The sequence below is a fragment of the Rattus norvegicus genome, chromosome 1 (assembly GCF_036323735.1).
Source record: "Rattus norvegicus strain BN/NHsdMcwi chromosome 1, GRCr8, whole genome shotgun sequence".
NCBI lineage: Eukaryota > Metazoa > Chordata > Mammalia > Rodentia > Muridae > Rattus > Rattus norvegicus.
In genome coordinates, this window is record NC_086019.1 from 15,452,688 (window position 1) to 15,478,878 (window position 26,191).

Consider the following 26,191-nt stretch of genomic DNA (forward strand, 5'->3'; position numbering starts at 1 on the left):
TCTTGACTGCCGTAGTGCCAGGCTAGGGGATGAGATGACGCTCTGGACACTAAACTGTTAGCAAGCACACACCGATCTGTCACGGCTTTCCATTAGTGAGGGCACCCACTTGGAGGGAACCTTATGCATGCCATTAGTTAGAAACAGAGAGGGAGTAAGTATGGTGCGGTGTGTGAACCATGAAGTACTCAGAGAAACAGCCAGATTTCAGAAGGTATGGGGTAGGACTGTGTATTGGAGGTCCACCAGAGATACCAAAGAGGTATTTTCTGGCCATAGAAAATTTGGAGAAAGATTGATTAAACACAGCAAACTCTTATAGCCTTGAAATCATTCCCAGAATCGTGACTGTGCTAATATGCCCTTGTAAATTTAACAGAAACATTGACATAAGGGGCTGAGGAGATGGGGTGCTGGGTGAATTTCCTCACGTCTTAATGTTTCTGACAACTTGGTTTACTCTCATGGCTTAGATGAGAGGGGATTCGGTGTGTATGACGTTTTAACGGCAAGCACGGAGACCTGTAAAACTCCAGGGGTGGCCATGCATACCTGTAACAACAGTGCTACAGCACCATGACAGTGGATTCTGACTGGACTTTATGCTCTGAATCCAACACAAACCCTCAGCTTCTAGTGGAGAGCTACATTCTGCTTGGTCTAAGGTCCTAAACAGGGACTGGAAAACTTCTTTCGGCAAAGGGCCAGGGGAGACACATTTTGCTTTGTGGGTGCTGTGGTACCCGTTTCTATTACTTTGATGCTATAGTATGAAGAAAGACATAGGTGCCTTGTAAATAGATGGGTGTGGCTATGGTCCAATTAGACTATGTTTATAGAAAATGGAGAACACCATGTTCTGAAGAGCAGTCAAAATCACCTCGCAATAGCAGTTGTTGCTTCAAAAACATCTACTGTTAGCAATACAGGAAACTACTCTTCTTACATTCTTGGTTCTGGGGAAACAAAACAATGAAGAATTGATGGGTTCTTGTTTCTGTTAGCATTAGGCAGGAGAGAGAAAAATCTTTTGCCTTGGGAAGAAGAAATAGGGAGAGTGAATTTGTGGGTCAGGGTAAGTTTAGGCATGGAGCCAAGCACGGTGTTAGAGTTTGAATGGGAATGTCCTTCACAGGCTCATAGTTTGAACGTTGATTCCCAAGTTGACACGAGGACACTGCTTCAGAAGGCTGCTAAGTCTTTAGGAAGTAAAATCTGGATGGCAGAAGTAGATCGCTAGATGTAGTCCTTTGGAGGTTATATCCTCCCTGGGTCCAGTCTGCCATCTCTAGCCAACCACCATGTGGCCATCACACTCCACTATCACTGTCTGAGGTCCTACCATGCCCTTCCACTGTAGTTGACTGAAATCTTTTAAAGTCATGAATCAAATAAACTTACTGTTAAGTTGTGTGTATTGGGCATTTGGTCACATCAATGTAAAATTGACAAATATACCAGATCTCAGAGCTGACTTCACTACCTGTGAAACCTGGGATATTAACGTAGGAATCTACCTGATTTCTGGGTCTTAAGATCCATTTCTATAAACAGAAGAGAAGTAATGTTAGCCAGCTTTCTAAAGCTGAGTCTAGAAGGCAAGAGGGAAATAAATGAACAGAGGGAAATAACAGGGCTCAAATGTGTTAAATGCGAGACTCACTGGAGAGCTTTTTCATAAAATGGTGAATTGTAAGAAGACTTGGGCACCAGGTGGGAACTGAGATTTCCAGGAATAAATTATATCACAGCATGGTGATATAAAAGGCAATCCAAGTGGACAAGTTTTGATTTTTGCCTGGTGGAATTCTTTTTTTTTTTAAATGAAAATATTTTGCTTCATAAAATATACTCTCATCACTGTTTCTTCGTCCTCACCTCCTTCCAGATCCTACCTTCCCATCCTTCAAACTCCATGCCTTTTCTGCTTTTTTCTCTTTCTCTTAAGAAAAAGGCCCAGGAAAATAGAAAAGACAAACAAAAATATAGAAAACTAAAAGACAACAAAAAAAGGGCACAAAGATCATGAGGAATGCACACACAAGAACAGACACACACACACACACACACACACACACACACACACACACACACTATTAAAACCTAAGATTGGAAACAGTAATATGTAAGCAAAAGACCAGTGATGGGAAAAGGGCTCAAATTAAAAAGATCCAAATATACCTTCGATGGAATTTTGTGTTGGTGATCTACTGCTGGGGATGGGACATATCCTTACATGAGCTTTGTCCAGTGAGACTCCCTTGGAGAAACTTTTTCCTCGTGAAAAGGTATTAATTGATGATATCTTCATGGTTGGGGATGAGAGCTTGTGTCTCCTTCCCCACTTCAGTGCTGGGATGCTGTTGGGTTTGGATCTGTGCAGGCGGCCTCAGTCTCAGTGAGTTCAAATACATGCTATTCTTGCTCTATCTAAAGGCCTTAATCCCTTGGTGGTCTCCATCTCCTTTGGGACTAACACTCTGCCTCATTTTCTGAAGTTCCCTGAGCCTTTGAGTGGAGGAATTTGATGGAGACATCCCATTTAAGGCTGAGTGTTCCGAGCGCTCTCATTCTTTGCATATTGTCTTGCTGTGGGCCTCTATATTAGTTCCCATCTGCCTCAGGAGGAAGCGTCTCTGCTGACAGCTGAGCAATGTGTGGACTATTATTTCCGCAGAATCTCATTAGCCATTGTACTGTTGCGTTCCTTTGGCAGAACAGCAGCATTGAGTTTTCCTCTAGGTCCCTTGCCTACGTAGTCTCAGGTTCTTGGCTACCCAAGAAGTCTTGAATGTGGGTTCCATCTCGTGAAGTGGTCCTTAACTCAAATCAGATATTGCTTGGTTACTCCCACAAGTCTGGTGGTGCTACTGTACCAGCATATCATGTAGGCAGGTCAAGTCATCATTGTAGACAGAAGGTTTTGCAGCTGTGTTGGTATTTACCATTCTCCTCTGGTAGCATATAGAGGCTTCCCATACCATCAACACTAGTTGGTAGGTGTGATGGTTTTGGGTAAGCATCAGTTAGACTTCTCTATGTTTAATGAGTTTTGTAGGTATTATCTTCAACAACAGGGTCTTAACATTGTTGAAAGATACCAATAGCCTTGCCAATCATCTACGTTATGGGTTCCTATGGGCTATTTAACCAAAACTTGATTAGGTGTAACCCATTTTCAGTATTGGATGTTTCATTGGTGACAAGACATGTCTAGTTGAGGCTCTACCCCTTTATTTAGTAATTTCATCTAGATCTTCTCTATATATACCTATATTATAGAAAGCTTCTACAGTGTTATATTTTCATACGACCCCTCAAATTGCACTTAGATTTACCTCACACAGGATATTTTTCGATTTCCATTTATTTACCTGTGAATTTCATCATTTATTTTTTAACTGCTTAGTAATAGTCCATTATGTAAATGTACCACATATTTTTAATTCATTCATCCATCTGCAGACATCTAAGACCTTTCTCATTTATGGCTCTAATGGCCAGACCAGCAATGATTATGGATAAACAAGTATTTCTGTAGCATGTTGTAGAGACTTTAGGGTATATGTTAAAGTATATAGGATAGCTGGATCTTGAGGTAAATCTATTCTCAGCTTCCTGAAGAACCACCACACTGATTTCCATAGTGACTGTATGAGTCTGTACTCCCACCAGCAATGGATGAGTGTTCCTTACTCCACATCCTTATCAGCATGAGTTGTCATTTCTTTTATTGATCTCAACCATTCTGACTGGTTTAAGATGGAAATCTCAGAGTAGTTTTGCATTTCCCTGATGACTAAGGACGTTGAAAATCTGTGTTTGTCAGCCATCTGAGTTTCATCTTTCGAAAACTCTCTGTATAGTTCTGTATTCTATTTGTCCCTTCCTCGCTTTTTATGTTCTTTATATATTTTAGATACTAACCCTTTCTAAGATATATAATTGTTAAAAAAATTTTACCCTTCTATAGCCTGCCACTTTCCTTGAATGACAGTGTCCTTTGCCATACAGAAACTTTTCTGTTTCATAAGGTCCCATTTATTAATTGTTGTTCTTAGTGCCAGTGTTCTGTTCAAAAAGGCTTTTTCCTGTGACAATGAGTTCAAGACTTCTTCATTTTCTCTTCCATCGAATTCATTGTATTTGGTTTTAAGGTTGTTGACCCATTTGGAGTTGAGTTTTATACAGGGTAGTAAGGATGGATCTATTTGGATACTTCTATACGCAATCATCCAGTACTGCTAGTATCATTCACTGGAGTTGTTGTCCTTTTTTTCCAGTGTGTATTTCAAGATTCTGTGTTAAATATCAATTACCCATAAGTATGTGAGCTTGTGTCTGGGTCTTCAGCTTTATTCCATTGATCTGTTTTTATGTCAATATCATATTTGATGTTTTTATTACTATAGCTCTGTAGTAAAATTTGAGGTTCGGGATGGGGATACCTCAAACAATTCTTTGATTAATCAGGATTATTTTACATAACTTGTTTGTGTGTGTGTGTGTGTGTGTGTGTGTGTGTGTGTGTTTCTGTATGAAACCAAAAATTGTTCTTTCAGCTTCTGTGAAGAGCTGTGTAGAAATTTTGATGTGGATTGCATTGAATCTGTAGACTGCCTTTGGTAGAATGGTCATTTTCATTATATTAATTCTACTGACTCATGAGCATGGGAGATCCTTCTGTCTTCTGATATCTTCTTCAACATATTATGGTTTTTAATATACAACACTTTCATTTGCTTGGTTAGAGTTCCCACATGATATTTTTGAGGCTATTGTGAAAGATACTGTTTCCCTGATTTCTTTCACAGCCCAGTTGTTATTTGTATATAGGAAGGAGACTGGTTTTTTCTGTGTGTTAATTTTATATCCTGCTACTTTGCTAAAAGGGTTTATCATCTGTAGAAGTTATCTGGTAGAATTTTTAGGATCACTTATGTATAAAATCATATCATCTGCAAATAAAGATACTTTGACCTCTTTCTTTCCTGGTATGCCTTCGACCTCCTTCATCGGTCCTATTACTTTAGACTTCAAGTACTATATTGAATATGTATAAAGAGAGTGTAGTTTTGTTCTTGATTTTGGTTGGAAATGCATTCACTTTCTAGGTTGACATTGTTCTTGAACTTTCAGGTGCATCATTAAATTACTAATGTGAGTCCCCACGCTTCTGTTTTGAATATAGACACTTAGTGCTATGAATTTGCCTCTTAGAACCACCTTTATTCTATCCCACAGGTTTGGGTATGTTCCATTTTCATTTTCTTTCAATTCTAGAAAGTCTTTCATTTCCTTCTTAATTTCTGTCTTGACCCATTTTTCATCCAGGAGTGAGTTGTTCAGTTTCCATGAGTTTGTAAGCTGTCTATTCTTTCTGTTATTATTGATATACAGCTTTAATCTATAGTGATCTGATAGGATGCAGAGTGTTATTTCAGTTTTCCTGTACCAGACGAGGGTTGCTCTGTGTCGAAGTTTGTGATCAATTTTGGAGAAAGGTCCATGAACTGCTGAGAAGAGATATTCTTTTGTGTTTGGATGAAATGTTCTGTAAATATGTTAGGTCCATTTGATTTATATTATTTAATGCCAGCATTTCTTTGTTTAGTTTTTGTCTGGATAATGGCTGTATTGGCAAGAGTGGGGAACTGAAGTCTCCCAATATCAGTATGTGAAGGTCCATGTATGGTTTATGCTGTAATATCATTTCTTTTATAAAATTGGGTGCCTCGAGCTTGGTGCATAAATATTGAGACTTGACATGTGCTCTTGGTGGATTTTTCCTTTGATGAGTATGTAGTGCCCTTCCCTATCTCTTCTGACTAGGTTGGCTTGAAGTTTGTTTTTTCAGATATTAAAATGGTGACACCTGCTTGCTTCTTGAATCCATTTGCTTGGAATATCTCCCTCCATCTTTTTATCCGGAGGTAATGTCTATTTGTTATAGTAAGGTGTGTTTTTTGTAAGCATCAGAAGGATGAGTTCTGTTATGTAATTCAATTTGCTAGTCTGTGTACTTTATTGGAGAATTGAGGTCATTAATACTGAAAATTCATCAATGAGCAATGTTTATCGATTCCTGTAAAAACAAACAAAAACAGGAATCAAGTGTTGCTATTGTGTGGGTTCTTTCCTCCTTCACCTCTTTTTATCTGCTGGTCTGGAATTGTTTGTTTTTTTGTGTTGTTTTGGATGTGGTTAACAGCCTCAGATAGAGGTTTTACTTCTAGCACCTTCTATAGAACTGGTCTTGACTTGTCTTTAATGTCTGAGATTCTCTCCTTTCCATGTCTTGTATCTGTTGCTAAGGCTTATTTCTGAGATTTTGTTTGACCTCCTAACGTTTTCATTTCCAGCATTATGTCAGTTTGGATTTTCTTCAGTGTTTCTATTTCTACTTTTATGCCTTGAATCATTTTTATTGTGTTTTCATAGACTTTATTAAGGGATTTATTCATATCTTCTTTAACGTCCTTGAACACATTCAAAATTGCTAATTGGAAGTTCTTGCCTTGTCTTTTAGCTATTTTGTGTTTCCCAGGGCCTACTGTATAGAGATTAGGTCTGGTTTTTTCTCCCAACCCCATGCTCACAGAAATAAGACTCAGACTCAAAATATATTTACAAATACCTTGGCCATATAACTAAGTTCTTCATGACTAGATCTTAATTTAAAATAACCCATTTATTTTAATCTATATTCTGCCACATGGCTGGTTACCTGTGATCAGGTACCAAGAGTCAGCCTCGCCACATCTTTCTGGGTGACCCATTCTGCCTCCTGGATGTCCCACCTATTTCCTGCCTAAGCCATAGGCCATCGAATCCATCACTGACAGGTGGCATATCCATACGGACACAAGATGTTCATTATCACTACACTACTGTAGTAGGGTCACTGGATTCTGGTGGAGATGCATTGTCCTTGCTGCTAATAATTATGCTTTTGTACAGTTGTCTAGGAATTTGAGTTTGGGGTGATTGGAATGATTTTAGGTATTGATATTTGGTCTTATATTTTTTGAGTGGGTGTTTCATTTCTTCATTTCTGTTGCCCTCTCTGAATCTTGGGAAAGTGTGATGGCTGTATGTTGCCTGGTAAGGTTATCCTTTTTCAGGTCAGAGAGGAGTAGAGGCAGGCTTGGAAGACAGCCTGAGAGGGACATCAGGAAAGAGCCAAGGGGAAAGACCTAGAAGCTGGGTGAGAGGTGTGGTGGGAAGAGGAGATCTTGAAATCGTGTTGTAGTGAGGCAAATAATTGTCTGTAGAGACATGGTTAAAAGGTATACGGGGACACTGGATCTCAGCCAAGGGTGGAGTCTCCAATGGATGGGGTTGGGGCAAGTAGAGGGCCACCTTGAAGCAGGTTGCTACCAGGCTAAAGGCGAGAATGGAAAGACCATAAAAAAGGCCAAGAAGGAAAGTATAATTCATCTACCTGAGTCCTTGCTAGGTATGACCACTGTTTTCCTAGGTAGAAAGTGTTCCTAGGTATTGGTGGCTGACACAAAGGAATGGGAATCCACTGGTGGGGTGAGGGGGTGAGAAGATATCTACCAGGATAAAGAAAGCTGGATCTACTCTCTGGTTCAGAAGACTCCCCAGGGAATGGAGATAGAAAGAGAAGACAAATCCCTGCAAGTGACCTGCTGCAAGGCTGTGGAGGAGACTGGAGAGATTGGAGGGCAGAAAGAAGAGTGGGAATCACTGAGTCCTGGTCAGTTGTGTGCACTGGGGATCTCAGGTAGAAAGTCCTGCCTGATTTCTTGCCTTGATGATGAATACATCTAATCTGTTGCTTCCAATGATGTAGCCATCCTCTGCTTTCTCTGGCATGCCAACTCGTATTGGAGTTTTTCTGGGTATAGTGTGGGCCTTCAGCACTGAATTGGGACTGTTATAGCCTTATAGTTTGAGCAACTACTGAATCCTTAGTCTCTCCAACGTGCAGATGGCCATTGTTGAGATCTATTTGGTTTACTCTTTATGATTCTGATTTTTAAAAAGTTTCCAATTACATTTGTGTGTGTGTGTGTGTGTGTGTGTGTGTGTGTGTGTGTGTGTGTGTGTTGGGGGGATATAGTGTATGCTCAAGTGTACATGTCACTGTGTAGAGCTGAAGAAGCATTGAATGAATGTGTAAAAAAAAAACAGATAAAGTAATGAGTGGGTTGTATGTTGTTAACATGGGACAGCCAAGTCAAGAACCAATGCCTTAGATCCCTGAGTAGATAAAGGTTTTGTCAATTCCAAACTTGACCTTTATAGGAAAGATTTTATTGATTTCCCACGGATCTAAGGCATTGGTTTTTGACTTGGCTGTCCAACGTTAACATCTCTGTATCCATGCAGGAAACAACCCCATTAACGGTTTTACCTGTATAAAGTATTCATTGTGTACTATGTAAATAGACTATGGTTACTTGGGACTTGTCTAAGCCTTGCCACAGTAAGTAAGTAGCTATGTGTACAGTCATTACAGCATTGCAGAAGTGACAGTAAGAAAGATGCCCAAAATAGGGATGTTCCCAGAAACTGTTAAAGATTGCCACATTCCCCTCCCGTCACATTAAACTGATTCCTCTTCATGAGAAAGTGGTGTAATCTTAAATTTTAGTGTTCTTATTTTGTTGTGCCATCCAAATGTTTTGAATGGGAAATGTCATTGTCACGATTTGTATATTTTTTCCAGTTTATTTTATTATTGCCAGGTTTTTTCCTGTCACTGTGATAAAATACTAGACAAAGGCAACTCAAAGGAGAAAGGGCTTATTTTGTTAAAGAGCACCCACCAGAATTGACCACGCAGACAGTTTATAGCCAATTGAAAGTCTTTATTCCAGCTGACTGGAACTATACTCAGATGTTTGGGATGTTTAGTGCTAAGTGTTTAGGGTAAAGAGACTTTTAAAGGCAAAAACCACAGCCTAAGACCTTGCTCAACAGCTATGGCAGGGGTGGGGGTTGTGCAAGCAAACAGTTTAACAGATGCTAAGATAAGCAGTAATCTAGAGGGGGAGGGATGCCCAAGTAAGCACTACAATGGAACTTAAGTGGTTAGTGGGAGGTTTTGCACAAGCAGGCAGTTTAACAGAAGCTAAGTTAGCTGAAGCATCTTAAAATTAACCTCAAGTTCCTAGAATAGAGGTGGGCAATTTTCCATGGAATTCTCCATCTAGAAGACTAAATTCTAGTTAAATGGTCTAAAGTAGCCTCAGCTGGAATAAAAGATGGAAGATCCTCTTGCTGAGAAATAGTTTTAGCTCATTTGAGGGTACAGTCCGTTATGAGAGACAAATCCAGACAGCAGGAGCGTGATGCAGCTGGTCACGTCAATGGGCAGGGAGTGCAGAGCAATGAACACTTGTGCTCAGTTCACGGTTTCCTTTTTGTGCAGACCAGGACCAAAGTCTAGGGAATGGGGTGCCATGCATTTTTAGCGTTGACATTCCCACATCAATGAACTTAACATGATAGTTCATAGGCTTTCCTCAAGGCTAAATAATTCCTCACAGGTGTGCCTGGAGGCCGGTCTCCTTATTGATTCTCGATTCTAGCAAAAGTTCCATCACCACTAACCGCCATACACACTTGCCTTGTTTAGGGTATATTTTTTCATCATCATGGACGTTTCAAAAGTTATAGAATTTGACTCACTGTTTCAATATTGTGATTTTTTTTTAAAAAAATTAGTTCATAGAAACCCCTTTTCTAAAATAAAAAAATGCACCTATAGTTTCCTTTATAATTTTTATTTATTTTCAATTTTAAGAATTTGATATAGTTTAAGATTTATCTTTACAGTTTATGTTTCCTTCAATCAGCTAGTTGTCCCTTTAGCTAATATGTGTTTTCATCTTGTTATTAAAATTGTTTTTTATAATATAAAAAATTTCTCAATGGATTAGCATCTTTAAAAGCTTTATCTTGTTTCACTACTGTTTCTATTTATGCAGCAATATCAGCTTAATTTATTAAACTTTCTGGCACATTTTAAAACTGATATGTTGACCCTACTCATATTTCTTTTAGTTTTCTACCTATTATCGTTTATTTATATTTTCACATGAAATAATATCTGGTTTATTTTCATTGAGATAATTATACATTTAAGGATAACTTGTGGTACACTGTTGGGTAAATGGACAAGCCAAATGTAAGAGAAATAAATAATTACAATGTATAATATATATAATCATTATTTTCACATGTGGTACAACATGTAGGCTAAGTAAAATTAGCTGGTCACAAAAGGACAAATGCTTTAATACTACAAATGATTTAAATACTACCTAAGGAATGTATCAAAGTTAGTCCTGAAATGCACCACAAAATGATAATTGTAGAAGCTGGGTGGGGCCAGGGAGGGGAAGGAGAAGTTATAGTTTAATGGGTAGAGAAGGTTCTGTTTTACAAGAATAAAAGGGTCCTGGAGACAGTTGATGGAAATGGCTACACACATTCAATTCTATTGGTGTATTTTTCAGGAGTATGTATGTTTTTTTCCTTACACTCGTGCAGGTTCTAAGCATTAGAATATGGCTATTCTGGGAGACCTATCGTTTAGGAATGGGAATGAAAAACTGTGGTAAATGAGCAACAAGGAGCAACACCAGCTTTTAGAGGATAGGTACTGGCTGGGCACATGGGATAGGCTATGAGATGAGACTGAGAAATGGTTACCTCCTCACGTTGTGGACCTGTGTAGCAAGTTGGGTTGCTGATCTTAAGATAGCGAGACTGGCCTGGAAGAGCCATGATGTGTTCCTCAGCAGGAGGAGGAAGTAGGTCCAGCAGTCAGTAGTAGGAGTCAGGACCAGGACCACAGTACCATTGACCAGTTACGCAGCAGGAAGAAGACAAAGCAAACTGGAACACACTTGAGCCAAGAAATGAGACTTCCTTTCTCCTGCAATCCCATTCTAGCAGTCTATACTTATATAGAATCCTACTGTGCTTTCTGTGAAGGGGAAATACTACAGACGTTGAGGTCACATGTGGAGAGCAACTGTCTTAGTCAGGGTTTCTATTGCTACAGTGAAACACCCTAACACCACGACCAAAAAGCAAGTTGGGGAGAAAAGGGTTTATTTGACTTACACTTCCATGTCGCTGTTCATCATTAAAGCAAGTCAGAATAGAAACTCGAACAGGGCAGGAACCTAGAGGCAGGAGCTGATGTAGAGGCCATGGAGGGATGCTGCTTATTGGCTTGTTCTACACTTGCTCAGCCTGCTTTCTTGTAGAACCCAGGACCACCAGCCCCAAGATGGTACCATCCACAATGGGCTGGGCTCACTGATTAAGAATATGCTCTACCAGATTGCCTGATAAACCCAATCTAATAGTGGTGTTTTCTTGATATTCCCTTCTCTCAGATGACTTTAGCTTGTGTCAAGTTGTTATAAAACTATCTAACACAACTATTAAAAGAATTCGAAACAGAGAAGCATTTTTTTTTTTATTTTTGGAAAAGCAAGCAAGCAAACAAACAAAACAATCTTGGCAGTTATATTAGAATGAACAAAATTAAGATGTATTTCAAAGCTCTATTCCTAGTTGGTTTTTATGTTTATTGCGTTATAAAGGAATAGATTAGACAACTAGCACGTAGGGAGTCCACTGGGCAAAGATCCTTTTCCTGGACAATTATTTCTTCTAATTATGTTTTTATCACACTTGAACCCAATGTGCTATGCTCCCTTCATCCCCTACGGCCTCTCTCCTCCACCTCCCACTTGCCCTGAATTCTTTTACTCCCAGCTGGCCTCCTTCTACCCTCATGCCCTCTTTCTCTTTGGTTCCAGGCCCTGTTTAGGCATTCACACCTGCTGAGCATCTGTGCTTGCACCTGCCACGTCATAAACAGGTGACAGCAGAACTTCTCATCCACCAACTCCTTCGATGCCCTTGTATCCCCTCTTCTGTGCTATCTGCCAGACATCAGAGCAAGGTTACACAGATGTCCTGTTTGGAAGTGAACACTCAACAGTCATTTAGTCTCATTACTTTGGCCACTTATGAATCTCTGCTTTAATCATTGCCCACTGCTAAATCAAGGCCGAGAGTTGCACTAGTCTACGGGTATGAAGACAAATGGTTAGAAGGCAGTTTAATCCATTTGATACAACATCAATAGCAGATTTACCCCATAGGGCCAGGGGCCTTCCTCACCTTAGGCTTTTGATCAATTCTTTAATGCCAGGCACGTATTCCCTTCCATGAAGAAGGCCTCAAATCTAATACAGAAGTGGTTGGTTGGTTTCTAGAACATTCATACCACTATTGCATGGCTCTCCTGTCAGTTTAGTATTACAACATAAAAGGTCTATGGGTTGGGTGTGGTCACTGGTGATGTCTTTCCTACAACTACCTGCATAGCACCTTCTAGAACTATGAGTGTTAGCCAGCAAGTAGGAAAGTTACAGCCTAGCTTTAGGTTGCTTTCTCAGAATATGTGGTATCTTCATCATAAGAAGCTGCTGTTTAATTTTGCTTGGCAACCAAGAGCTTGGCAATAGGAATAGCCTGTATTGTTTGGGGAGCCTCTGTGGGTTCTCTGGCCAACAGTGCATGGGGGAGGTTTCCTTCACTTTGCATTGGAACGTTGAAAACTATGACTTTCTGAGAGGAGTGCTGACCACACATATTTCTGTTCAATCTCCAGGGTTTTAGTGGAGTTTGGGGGATGGTCGAAAACATTTCTGTTATGTTCTCTTGTGAAACAGTAGGCTCCTACATGGCTCTTTTTTAGTTGACCTCCTCCCCACCTCCTTTCTATCCACATCCATCCCAGTTTTCCTCCTTCAGTGGTCCCCAGTCCACTTTCATATCCTGTGTTTTACTATTCCCTTCTTCAGCCCTCTTTCTCTTCCCTCACATTTATTATGGTTCCTCTCTTGCTATCTGGCCTCTGCTGACATTACCAACTTAAAATCACCCCAACTTAAAATACAGTAATGTAAACATTTGAGTTTAATATCTGTATATAAGCGTGAATATACGGTGTTTCCCTTTCTGAGCTTGGGTTACCTCACTCAGTGCAATTTCTTCCAGTTCTTAGTGCTGAGTAAAATTCCAATGTGTGAATGTATACATTACCACCTGGACATCTGGGCTGATCCCATTTTCTAGCTACTGTGAAGAGGGTTAGAGCGAACATGGATGGACAGGTGTCAGTATCATAAGCTAGAGAGTCCTTTGGGTGTATGCACACAAGTGGTAGACCCAGTCATAGGGCAGATCTATCTTTAGCTTTGTGAGAAACTTCCACATTGGTTTCTGTAGTGACTGTGTCAGTTTGCACTCCTACCACATCCTTGCCAGCTTTTGTTGTTGTTTTCTTAATAAAGAGCATTCTTACTGGGGTGGGGTGGAATTAGCATAGGTAAAATCTTTCTCAATAGGACCACAGTTACTCAGGAAATAAGGTCAGTGACTGACAAATGGGACCTTTTGAGATTAAAGAGCTTTTCAATAGAAAAGAAGTGACTTACAGGATGCCAGTTAACGCTCTCTTCAGGAGCCGAAGACCAGCTAACAAAACCCCCAATACCAGCCACGAAAAGCCTTATTTGGAGTTGTTGGCTAGGGCTGTCTAAGAAAACCCAACCATACAGCCTATTGCTGCTGTGTTTAGTTACTTCCCAGAGGCGAAAGGTAAGTACCTATTGATGATACCAAGCACTAAAGAAACAAGGCCTGTGATCTGGAACTAATGCCCCCTCAGGACTAGTTTTCATGGTACCATAACATACTATGCAAGCTTCCAAAGGAGAGAGGCAATCTACAGTCCCATCTACCTATGAACCACATATATGCCTGTGAACCACATCAAAGACCAACGTGGCACGATACCCTTACGTGTGCAGTAGTGGTACATATACTTTGGCAGTAGCCAACAATTCTCTAACTGGATTAATAAGACCCACGCTATGAAAGGGACCCCAGAACTGTTACTAGAAACCTAGCTAACTAGGTAACTGGTTAGTGCTAGTGAAATCATTGTTACTGGGGGAATCTTCAAGCACAAGTTCACTAAACTAGCCTAACCCCTATCGACAATCTATAAATAGTTGTACTTGTGTAAGGACAAAGACCCACAGATGAGTGTGGTCTTCACCCCGCATCAAGGAAATGTCTCTTTGAAACAAATGGAGACCACTACAGAAAACCACGGCCAATCAACAATCAATAGAGAGTTATGGAGCCTGGTCTCAGTGGATATAGCTACACTACTCAGACACGCAAGGTTCAAGGGACATTGCGGAAGGGGAAGGGAGCTGTGAGAGCCCTCGGAATCAGGGTTTTGCTGTGAGGTTGTGTCCCCTAATTACATCAGAAGTTACACATGTAAAGTCTAACCAATATAATCACCTGGGCCTGAGCTGAGCAAAGAGGACAGCAAACAACTTTGCAAACTGAGGAGAAAAATCCCACAAGACCTTAGTCCTACACAAAGAACGATAGGCCACTGAGTATTTCTGGGATCAAGAAGAGTGGCCCTTCTCAGGGAAGAGCACACCAATTGGTTGTCCAGTGCCAAATGGGAAGACCTGAAAGTGTGTGTTCAAGTGAATAAGAGGCATTATGTAGACGAAACAGGTTACCATTGGGAATATATAAGCCTATTTAAATACATATATGCTCGCAGTAACAAAATAAAAAGAATAGGACTAAATGTTTGACAGCTGTGTATCTGACAGGTTTGATATCTGTAATATATATATATATATATAAAGATATTTTATAAAAATATATGTTTATTTAAATCCCTGTATACTATATTTTATTTATATTATATTATTTACTTTACTTATTTATATAGTAAATATAATTAATACCTATATTATATATATTACATAGAGATACTATTAAAAAAACTAAAAAAAAAAACCAAACCACTCAACATCAAGAAAACAAGTACCCTAATTAAAAATGGGGCTTGGAATTGAACAGAGAGTTTTCAGAAGAAATACAGAGAGATAAGGAACATTTTTAAGAGGTGCTCAACATCCCCAGTTATCAGGGGAATGCAAATCAAAACTACTTTGAGACTCCATCCCATCCCAGTAGAAATGCTGTTTACATCTCTGTAACGCTTACATCTCTGAATTCCAGGCAATCTCCACCTGCTGGTTTGAACCTAAAGCAGCCAACCTTGAGCTAGCAAGTTTTGGTCACCTCTGTGCTCTTTCCCTCTAGGGTGGAAGATTTGCATATGGCAGAGGCTGTAACTCCTGGGTCCCCTGAGCATCCTGTGGTCTTCTGAGTCTCAGAATTCAGTCTCTTCTAACACCTGGTCATTCCTCAAACTACCTGCTCCTCGGTCTAGGGGATGACGGACTGAGTGAGTGAATGAACCAGTGAGGCATAACCCCATTCTGGAGAGCTCTGGGAATAACTAGGAAGAGCACACAGAGAACAGAATATATATATATATGCTATGATAGCATAAATTGTGTTTGCTAATACCATGATTTTAAATAAGATTTTCTTTGAATCTCAGATCTAATTTTTCTATCTTTTTTTTTTAAATGAGTGGTTTTTACTTTTATAACCGAGCTTGGTGACAACGCACTTAAAAACCCAGTACAGTGGTATTTACATTTCTGTGTTTTACATGACTCACTTGCAAACCCACGCCTTAACGTAAGAGTCATGGTGACAGGCAGCCCCGGTGCTCCCTCACCTGGCCTGGAAGATAAAAGTCATCTTCCCTGGTATCTGAGACCTTTGAACTGAATGCCATTTGTTTTTTCAACTTTCAAGAAAACCAGAGTCATGGAGAGAGGAGACCAATGAGGAGAGCGAAGGACAACACTTAGTCTTAACTTCCAATGAAGCAAGTGGGCCAGCTGCCAGCTGCCGTGTGAGTCTTGACATTTTACCTCGAGCTCAACTTTACAGTGCAAGAAAAGAGAAGAGGACATGTGTGACACACGCATTGTGAAACCTGCACTGGTGATGCGACCCTCTAATTTGGTCAGACGGTGCGCAGCATAAGTCAGTCCAGCTTTTGGCTGATACAAATAAGGAGTCGTGTTCAAGTGTGGGAGCTTTCCCATGAGCCGCCCATTTTTTGGTTTTAATAAGGCTCCATCTCTCGAGGCGCCTTGACGGTAAATCATTTTTGCTAACTTAGAACTAGGAAACAGATGGAAACCTTGAGGTTTTTCCCCTACAACATGGCTACTTCTAATGTCAAGATTGCTGGAGAGGTTTAGGGGATGGGGCCATGGCTGTGAGAGGGAATCGAGAAAACGTTTTGAGGTGGGGAAGTATTTTAATAAGTGGATATTGTCTGTGGCTGTGCGGCAGAAGAAACCGGGGCAGTGACTTCAATGTCGAAGTCCTTAGAAACTTCCTGGTTAAGCCTCTTTTTAAAGAAAAAAGCAAGGTTAAGAAATTGCATAGGGAATTTACATAGGTTAAAACTTGCCTAAAAGGGGTGCCTACTGCTTACTTTGCTGAAGGTCACTGAATTTCCCAAGGGCTACTTGAATTGTGTGTGTGTATTTCCTGTTTGTTCGTTTTGCTGGTAGGAGTACTGAAGAGTTATAAATGCCATGGGGAATCTTTTCCTCTTGCAGAATCAGCCAGGATACTCTGTACTCTAACCCAAATCGCTTTCTAGGTCATCCCTCCCACTCCACCAACTTTACACGGCTTGTTAACAGGGCTAATTCGCAGCACAACATAATTTTATCTAACGTCTCACTTCAAAATAGAGGAGCTAGTAGTACTAACCTCATTGGATCTATGTAAGGAACACTTGACTTTGGGTTTCAAACTATGAAGAATAGAGCCTGCTGTACAAGTTTTGGGTAAACTTTTAGCTGTTTTAGAGACGTTGGTATAAAGGGAGGAAAGGGTGGTTTTCTAAAACTTTTACAATGCCCAAGTCTACTTGTTCTTATATCTGCTGACAAAGGTCCTGCTTTGAGGTCCTGACATTAATTATATTCTTAGGAATTTCATAGTAAGACCCCAAAATGGATATAGGATGATGGGAGCAAAGGTCTAAGGAAAGAAAAGAGTAATGGGTCATAGGGGAATGTGTTAAGCAATTAGCTAAGAACATAGCTTAGGCAGGCAGCATTTCTTACTGGGAGGGAGGGAGGGAGGGAGAGAGGGAGGGAGAGAGGGAAGGAGGGAGGGGAGGGAAAGAGGGAGGGAGGGAAGGAGGGAAGGAGGGAAAGAGGGAGAAAGGGAGGCAGGGAGGGAACTGAGTTTGCATATTGTTCCAGGCATCGAGTCATGCTATTATGATCACAAATGAGAGGTTACACTTTTTTCAATGCTCAAATCCCCAACATCTGACCTTTCACCTGAATAACAGTCTATATCTGGGAAATATTTTTAGGCAGTCACCTTGGATACCCAGCTTCTTACTCAGCACAAAATAGGTTCCCTTTCTTGGGACAACCAGTGTCCAAAACCTTTAGTCCTGCCCTTGGTAATCTTACCCCTGCTTAAGATCATTACTATTTTAAACGCTTTCATTCTTGAAATTCGAGTCTCAGTATGGGGTAACCATGTGATCTCCCATAGGCTGTTTTATTTCTGATTTTTGCTTTTTTAATTTTGACCATCTCATAAGGATCAGTGAAGAGAATGCTACAAGTGTTAGAGCAATTGTTAGAGCTGATGAAGGGTTAGGAAAATATAATATCGTAGTCATACTAGTAGTGGTAGTATTTTTGAGATCCTAGTATCTTCTCATTAAACCTGTATATCTTTACTATAAATGGGCTCTATTTTTAACTTTGTGTCAAAACAAAACAAAATAAAACCACAAAGAAAAAAATTGAGGCTTATAGAGACTCAGCCTTTGTAGAAGGCTTTGACTATGAACAGTTTTCTAGAAGTTTGGAACTCACCAGTACATAATGATGTGTTTTTCTCTTGGAAAACTTTCGTTCTAGTAGGGAACACCAAGTCAACGAATAAAGCTACTGCAGGTCGCTCAGAGTTCTTCAAAGTAGACCTCAGGGTCTTGGGGAAGTTTTTTAGATGATTAGCTAACTCTCAACTGAGTAACCAAAGAAGGAACGGGAAAAGATTCGGGTGTGAAGGCACTGCAGGCAGAGAGAAAAAGGTATTTCAACTAGGGAGGGACAATGCTGAAGAGGACCAGAAATGAGGTCTCGGGGTAATGGAGACAGGAAGATCCCTCAGCACTGTGATGAGTTGGGAATTCATTCTCCTGCAGTGGGAAGACTGACTAGGGAAAAAAGCAGAACGATGGATGATTGACCAAAGTTAAAACATTTAAGTAACTATCTGACTTGGTGTGGCAAAAGGTTTATAAGGTGTGTGTGTGTGTGTGTGTGTGTGTGTGTTTGTGTGTATGTGTTTGTGTGTATGTGTGTGTGTATGTCTGTGTATATGTGAGTGTGTGTGTGTTTGTGTGTATGTGTGTGTGTTTGTATATGTGTATGTTTGTGTGTTTGTATATGTGTGTTTGTGTGTGTATGTCTGTGTATATGTGCGTATGTATGTGTGTGTTTGTATATATGTATGTGTGTTTGTGTGTATGTCTGTGTATATGTGCGTGTGTATGTGTGTGTTTGTATATGTGTATGTTTGTGTGTTTGTATATGTGTGTTTGTGTGTGTATGTCTGTGTATATGTGCGTATGTATGTGTGTGTTTGTATATATGTATGTGTTTGTGTGTATGTCTGTGTATATGTGCGTGTGTATGGTGTGTGTGTGTATGTCTGTGTATATGTGCGTGTGTATGTGTGTGTTTGTGTATGTGTATGTGTGTGTTTGTATATGTGTGTCCATGTGTGTTTGTGTGTGTATGTGTGTGTTTGTGTGTATGTGTATGTGTGTTTGTGTATGTGTATGTGTGTGTTTGTATATGTGTGTGTATGTTTGTGTGGTGTGTGTGTGTGTGTGTGTGTGTGTGTGTGTGTGTGAGGGCGGTCAGTGGGAGAGAACAGATGAACAGGGACTTCACTGGAGCCCTGGAGCATGGACTAAGGAAGATGAATACACGTGAGTAATGAGACACCTGATTCTGTTGTTCTTTTGAGATGTCTCACTCTGTAACCCAGGCTGGTTTGGAACTCACCCTGTAGCCCAGCTTGCCACAAACTCAGAGCAATTCCATATCCTGGATCTACCAAGTATCAAGATCATAGGCATCAACACTCACTACTTCTGGTGATGTTACTTATCTTTGAGGTAGAGTCATGGTGACTGACTGATGGGCTTGGGGAAGGGGGAATCAGAGAAATCGGTAGTCAGGAAAAGAACTCTAAGTTCAGCATCTGGGTAACTGGCATACCTTATAACCAGTAATTACAGTAGAAACGGGTTCTGAGAAAGAAATGGGATGTACGAAGAAAGGGGGCACTTAAATGGAGAGTTGAACCATGCAAGCATCCAGATGTGGGGTCTGACAGGAGGTAAAAATGTGGGCCTGTTTGCATACACAGGAATGTAGAACCTATGGCATGAAGGAGAGAAGATACTCAGAGAAAAGAGCCTTCTTCAAGTCTGAATCCTAAAAAATCCAAATTCTGGTAGAAGACCCAGAGGTTGTGTCAAGGGATGTGAGAAGAGAAATTTGTTCCAGGTCATCTAGTTAGTAAGGAGTTGAACCCAAATTCTGGATGCAGTGGTTGGAAGGATTCCTGTGGGGTCAGACACAGAAATAACCCTCTCTGTGACCACTGTGACCCCTCCACTCCACATTCAGGCAGACTGATAGATTCTCCCCCGGGTGGTCTATTGGCATCCCAGATGCTCTTAAAGCAGTCTAGAACTTACAAACATCTAGATACATTTTAAGGTGCTGTTTGCTAGATTGTAGCAACCATCACCACTGCAACATCCTTCAGTCCATTCTCTCTCTCACACACTCATTCAGGTGAGTTTGCCATCGAGTCATCAAGCCCAGAGGATAACCTGGGAAAGGATTCAGATGAAGCCCCTGCTCTTGTGGAGCTGATACTGGGAAGGGGGGTTCCCCATTCCATCTCATCATGTGCCTTCATGGCTTCTCCATGGTTCACACTCATTCCCAGACCCACGAATGTTCATTCTGCTCTCCTCACCCTGTTCCTCCCCTCTACTTATTCAAATCCTCCATTTCTGTAGAAGCCAGCACGTCTAAAAATAGCATGTCATGCTCTTGCTTGTGGGTACTGATCTGTCTGCCTTTGGTTCTTGCTCCCCTCTGCAGAGATGCACACCTGCCTACGGAGAGATCAAGAGCCTCCCAGCAGACCCCAATATGGCGGCTTTTGCAGAGATAACAGATTTCTCTATATGCACACACACCAGAGAAGTAAGCCTAACAAAGTAGGTACGTAGAAGGGGCTGGAACCTGAGCCTTAGTGGGTGAATATAGCGGGCACTGAAGGGTGCAGAGAAAAGAATGAGATCAGAGGAAATAGTAAGTGGTTGTGACAAACAGCTTCAGGACACTCGGAGAAGGCAAACTCCAGGAGACCCAGGAAAGAGTTTCTGGCTGTTCTGATTTATCCTGTCCAGCATACTACCTATCACTAGGATCGGAAATAGAGCTCTGCTCTGGGCTTGTCTTAGGAGCCCAGGCACAAGGTGAGACTCCTGTAAGAAAGGTCAGTTCATCTTCAGCAGCACGAACTATATTAGGAACACTTTTCTCGGTGCTAACCCAATTAGCATCAAAGCCTTCTCAACCGTGGGGATTAGCCTAATGCTCTTCTGTGAGTGGTAGGACACTGGTGAGTTTTCTTATCCTCCAGCAGGTGGAGCTAGAGCTTTGAAAGGTTCTAGATGCTTCTGTGGCTGTGCCCACAGGCTCTACCAAATGTGAGAGGTGAAGAAGGAATGAGGAATTAGGAATGAAAAGAGTTACTCGGTGTAGAATCTGTGGTTGTATAGTTCCTGGTCTCAGCGTCTGACCCCCAGGACGCAATCAACAGATGAAGATAAGTACGTGCATCATCAATTGGGATGGAGTTAAAGTAGTAATTCTCCCCTCCTCCTCCTTCATTTTGCTCTGATTTTCTTTTTTTTTTTCTTTTCTTTTTTTTTGTATGTTTATGCCTTTTGGACATTCATATCCAATCAAAATTTGGAAGAACTCTGTGAAGTTGGCCTTCAAGTTGGTGTTTAAAAGAACATGTTGGAAGAGGCTTATGCTAAAAATAACCCGGTGGAGGTTCCTGTCTGTTTTCCAGGCCTTCATACTGCGGCCCTGGGCACTGTTCCTTGAAGTTGTTCCCCCCACTGCATCAAAGCTGTCTGAGTTGTTTGCCAAAATTCCAGTTCCTAGCCAAACAATCAAGTTTGGTTCTTTTGCGAACTAAGCTTAGAAATCTCTCTCAGATAGGAAGGACAGTCAGCCATCACTTATCTGCACTCTCAAGTTTTCTACTGAAAACTGAAAAGTATAGGTTTATATCCTCACAGCATAAAACCTGACCCATTTACTATCAGAAGTGTGGTGCTCCACTTACATTACCTTGTGTAGAAATGCACACATCCTTTGTTATGCAGATAATAATGTGCTGGAGAAAAAGGATCTGCCTCCGACCCTCTTGAGGACAGCGTGCAATATATACTGAATGGTGCCTCTAAAATCCAAAGACTTTTTGAGTTCAAAGGTATGACCCAAATGTTTCAGATGACGGTCTTAAACTATGTTCTCAGGCCCTGTCCGAAGGTGTTCTTTTAAAGCAGGTATATTTCAGGTTCTGGGGTAGGGAGAGCCTAAATAAAGAGTCTTGAGCAAGAGAAACAAGTAAAGATGCCCGCCACTAAAACTGATAGCCCGAGTTCAGTCCCTGGAACCCACTTGATAGAAAGAGAAAACCGACTCCTGCAAGTTGTCCTCAAACCACACAGACAGGGTGCACATGTATAAGTGTGTGTGTGTGTGTGTGTGTGTGTGTGTGTGTGTGTGTGTGTGTGTGTGTGTGAAGTAGAAGAAAAGTCCTTAGGCTCTTTAATATTTTGTATTCTAGGGCTGAGGGTAGAGCTCAGTGAGACATGTTTGTCTGACACCAACCAATCCCAAAATTTGATCCCAGCATCCCATAAACTGAATGTGGTGAAACAGAGACAGGAGGCCTGAAGTTCAAGGTCGTCCTTGGCTATATAGCTAGGTCAGTTCCAGGGCAGCCTAGAGTTAAATAAGATTCTGTCCAATAAAGAGAGGGAGAGGGGGAGGGAGAGAGGGAGAGGGAGAGAGAGGGAGAGGGAGAAAGGGAGAGAGGGAGAGAAACAGAGCCAGAGCCACAGCCATAAAAATAAAGAAAAAACTTTTATGTTATAATGTATAACTACTAGAATTCAGAAGTCATGAATACAGAAGGTGTTATCGAATATTTTAGAACATCGTATAAGATATGGAGGACTAAAAGGAAACTGGAAAAGCTTTCACTACCAGCACAGAACTTAATTAGGTCAAAGGTCAGCAAGCTGCCTTTAGCACAATTCTCATGATCCCAAAGCCACATGACTATATGGCAATGCTATAATTAATGATTATATAAAGGGCCCTATTAAATTTTAAAGCAAGTTATTAAAACGACCAATTAAGACATTCATAAAACCCATGTTGGAACACAAGAAAAATGAGGTCTAAGTTCGCTTCCTCATGAACAATGGGCTGCAGGGTGTTCTCACACAGTGTGTATATTGAAGTGCCCAGCACCTTTGTTGGAACCTTATAGAGATACTCTGTAAACGTGTTAAATGCTAAAATAAAGGCATCAGGAGGAGCCCTCCTCCAAGCTACTCGTTTCCCTGTGGAAGGAAAGCTCATGCTTGGGATTGCAGCCACTTGCTGGAGTAGTTCCCTTTTGTTTTTAACTTGTCAATTCTAAGTGAGTAGTTTCACATCGTGCACCCCATTCCTACTCCCATTCGTCTCCCCATCCCTCTGTATCTGCCCTCTGCCCCTGCAGCCTCCCTCCCCAAAAGAAAACAAACAAACCAAAACATAAAAAAAAAACCTCATTGTGGAAGCTGTAGTGTGTCCCAGTGTGTCACACAGTGTTCCCTATTGTCCACACATCTTTACTTGCAAATGCTCGTTGCCCTGAGTCATTGGTCTGGTTCGTGCCTCTGGCTTCTGCTCCACCATCAACACCCTGGATTCTTACCTGGACTCCTCTTGGATGCCTTGTTGTTACCCTGTCTCATGGAGATCCTGCAGCTTTCGATCTGCAGGACTGGCCCTTTTGCTTGCTCCAGCAGGTCATAGATGAGATCGATATTGGGGTGACCCAACTCAAAGCCTTGGACCTGAGTTTTGACTTATAATAGTTTATTTTGTTAACATAAATGTGCACAAACCCCTGTATTTTAACTTCTCCTCTCCCCATGTTTTATTATTAATGTCATTAACTTACTTGTATATTGTGCACTCTTAGCCCATCACTGTGCTTTCAGTTACCTTTAAGTCATTTGTCTTCCAGCACTACAATCTTGTACATGATTATATTTTTTTCAACCAACTTCACACATTCATATATTTTCGTGTTGTCAGTTTCTTTCACTTCAGAATGTAGGACTGATTCCCTTTAGATTTCTCTTAAGGAGCTTATTAATATTAAAATCCTGGAGATTTTGTTTGGTTCAATACATTTTAATCATTCTGAAAGGACAGCCTTATGTGGTGGAATACTGTTGCCTACAGATTTTTTTTTCCCCTCACATCCTTCCTTCCACTCTCTCCTGACCTGAAAGATTTCTCCTAGAAAAACTGCTGATACTTACAGAATTTTCCTTGTGCAATGAATTAATTTTCCCTTGATACTTTCAAAGCCTCGGTAATTCAGATGCCAGGACGTTGTGGTTCTTCGCTTTCCTCATATTAAGCTACTTGTCTATGGATTTTTCTCCTAAAATAGTTGTAGGCTTGCTAGAATAATTATATCAACAAAATAGTTAATCTAGAATAAATGAATAATCCCTAGAGACATTTCATATGTTCATACAGTATTATGTAAGTAGATGAGTGTCTTAGTCAGGGTTTCTATTCCTGCACAAACATCATGACCAAGAAGCATGTTGGGGAGGAAAGGGTTTATTCAGCTTACACTTCCACATTGCTGTTCATCACCAAAGGAAGTCAGGACTGGAACTCAAGCAGGTCAGGAAGCAGGAGCTGATGCAGAGGCCATGGAGGGATGTTTCTTACTGGCTTGCTTCCCCTGCCTTGCTCAGCTTGCTCTCTTATGGAACCCAAGACCACCAGCCCAGGGACTGCACCACCCACAATGGGCTGGGTCCTCCCTTCTTGATCGCTAATTGAGAAAATGCCTTATAGCTGGATCTCATGGAGGCCTTTCCTCAACTGAGGCTCCTAGTTCTGTGGTAACTTCAGCTTGTGTCAAGTTGACACACAAAAAAAAGCCAGTACAACTGACCCCTTGTCAACTTGACACACAAACAGATCACTATTAACCCTCAACCCTTACTTTCTAATTCATCCACAAGGTTTAAATAACTTTAAAAGTCCCCTAGTCTTTACAAATTCTTACATGTTAAATTTTCAATCCCTTTAAAATATCCAATCTCTTTTAAAATTCAAAGTCTTTTTTCAATTCAAAGTCTCTTAACTGTGGGCTCCACTAAAATACTTTCTTCCTTCAAGAGGAGAAACTATCAGGACACAGCCACAAACAAAAATGGAATCCAACTCTAACCGTCCAATGTCTGGGATCCACTCATGACCTTCTGGGCTCCTCCAAGGGCTTGGGTCACTTCTCCAGCTCTGCCCTGCTGATGCCCACACAGACACGGCACCGAGAACCGAGCATAAGCCTGCAGGATTAAAACACACACACATGCTCTCTCCTCCTAGCCTAGCAAGATGCCCAAAGGAAAGAAGGCCAAGGGGAAGAAGGTGGCTCCAGCCCCCGCCATGGTCAAGAAACAAGAGGCCAAAAAGGTGGTCAATCCTTCGTTTGAGAGAAGGCCCAAGAACTTCGGCATTGGGCAGGACATCCAGCCCAAAAGAGATCTCATATGCTTCATCATGTGGCCCTGCTACACCAGGCTGCAGTGGCAAAGAGCCAACCTCTATAAGCAGCTCAAAGTACCTCCTGCCATCAACCAGTTCACCCAGGCCCTGGACAGGCAGACAGCTGCTTAAGCTTGCCCACAAGTACAGGCCAGAGACAAAGCAGGAGAAGAAGCAAAGGCTGCTGGCCCGCGCTAAGAAGAAAGTTGCTGGCAAAGGGGACGTCCCAACTAAGAGACCACTGTCCTCCGAGTAGGGGGTCAATACAATCACCACCTTGGTGGAGAACAAGAAGGCTCAGCTGGTGGTGACTACCCATGATGTAGACCCCATTGAGCTGGTGGTTTTCCTGCCTGCCCTTTGTCGAAAGATGGGGGTGCCCTACTGCATCATCAAGGGAAAGGCCAGGCTGGGGCACCTGGTCCACAGGAAGACATGCACCACTGCTGCCTTCACCCAGGTTAACTTGGAAGACAGGGGTGCTCTGGCTAAGCTGGTGGAAGCTATTAGGACCAATTATAATGACAGATATGACGAGATCTGCCGCCACTGGGGAGGTAATGTCCTGGGTCCTAAGTCTGTGGCTTGCATTGCCAAGCTGGAAAAGGCAAAGGCTAAAGAACTCGTCACTAAACTGGGTTAAATGTACACTAAGTTTTCTGTACATAAATATAATTACAAAATTATCTTCCAAACACACACACACACACACACACACACACACACACACACACACACACACATGGGTTATTCGCATTAAGAAAGAATGACCATTCTGTAAACTGACAGACATGGACAGTTTGGTGCACCAGGACACACAATAGCCATAGAGGGAAAAAACTCGATGGTGGCCCAGTGAAGGGACCCAGATATCCTACCTATGGAACTCAGAACCAGAAATAAGCATTTCTCTAATAGGAGCCAGCAGAGAAGTAGGACATCTTTTGCCTTCCTTCTGTCCCTAGGAGAGCTCTGAAAAAGTTTTCTTCTCTTTCTCCAAAGCATCCGTGGAGAGTCCGGGAGGACTGTTTTTCCCAAACTCATTCATTCTCTCTCATGTCTAGGGTGTAAACTTTCTCTAGTCAGGGTCCAAAGACTAAAATGTAACTCTAGAAGAACACGTATGCAAAAACACTTTACCATTACTGCCCTTTGTGGCACACATCTTGTCTTCTAGGCTCCAGATGCCTCTACTCCACTGCTTCTGC

At 41.4% G+C, this 26,191-nt stretch overlaps 1 pseudogene; it reads left to right on the top strand.

Moving 5' to 3' along the window:
* The first annotated feature begins 24,833 nt into the window (after positions 1-24,833).
* Positions 24,834-25,626, top strand: LOC108348769 (60S ribosomal protein L7a pseudogene; annotated as a pseudogene).
* The last annotated feature ends 565 nt before the right edge of the window (positions 25,627-26,191 follow it).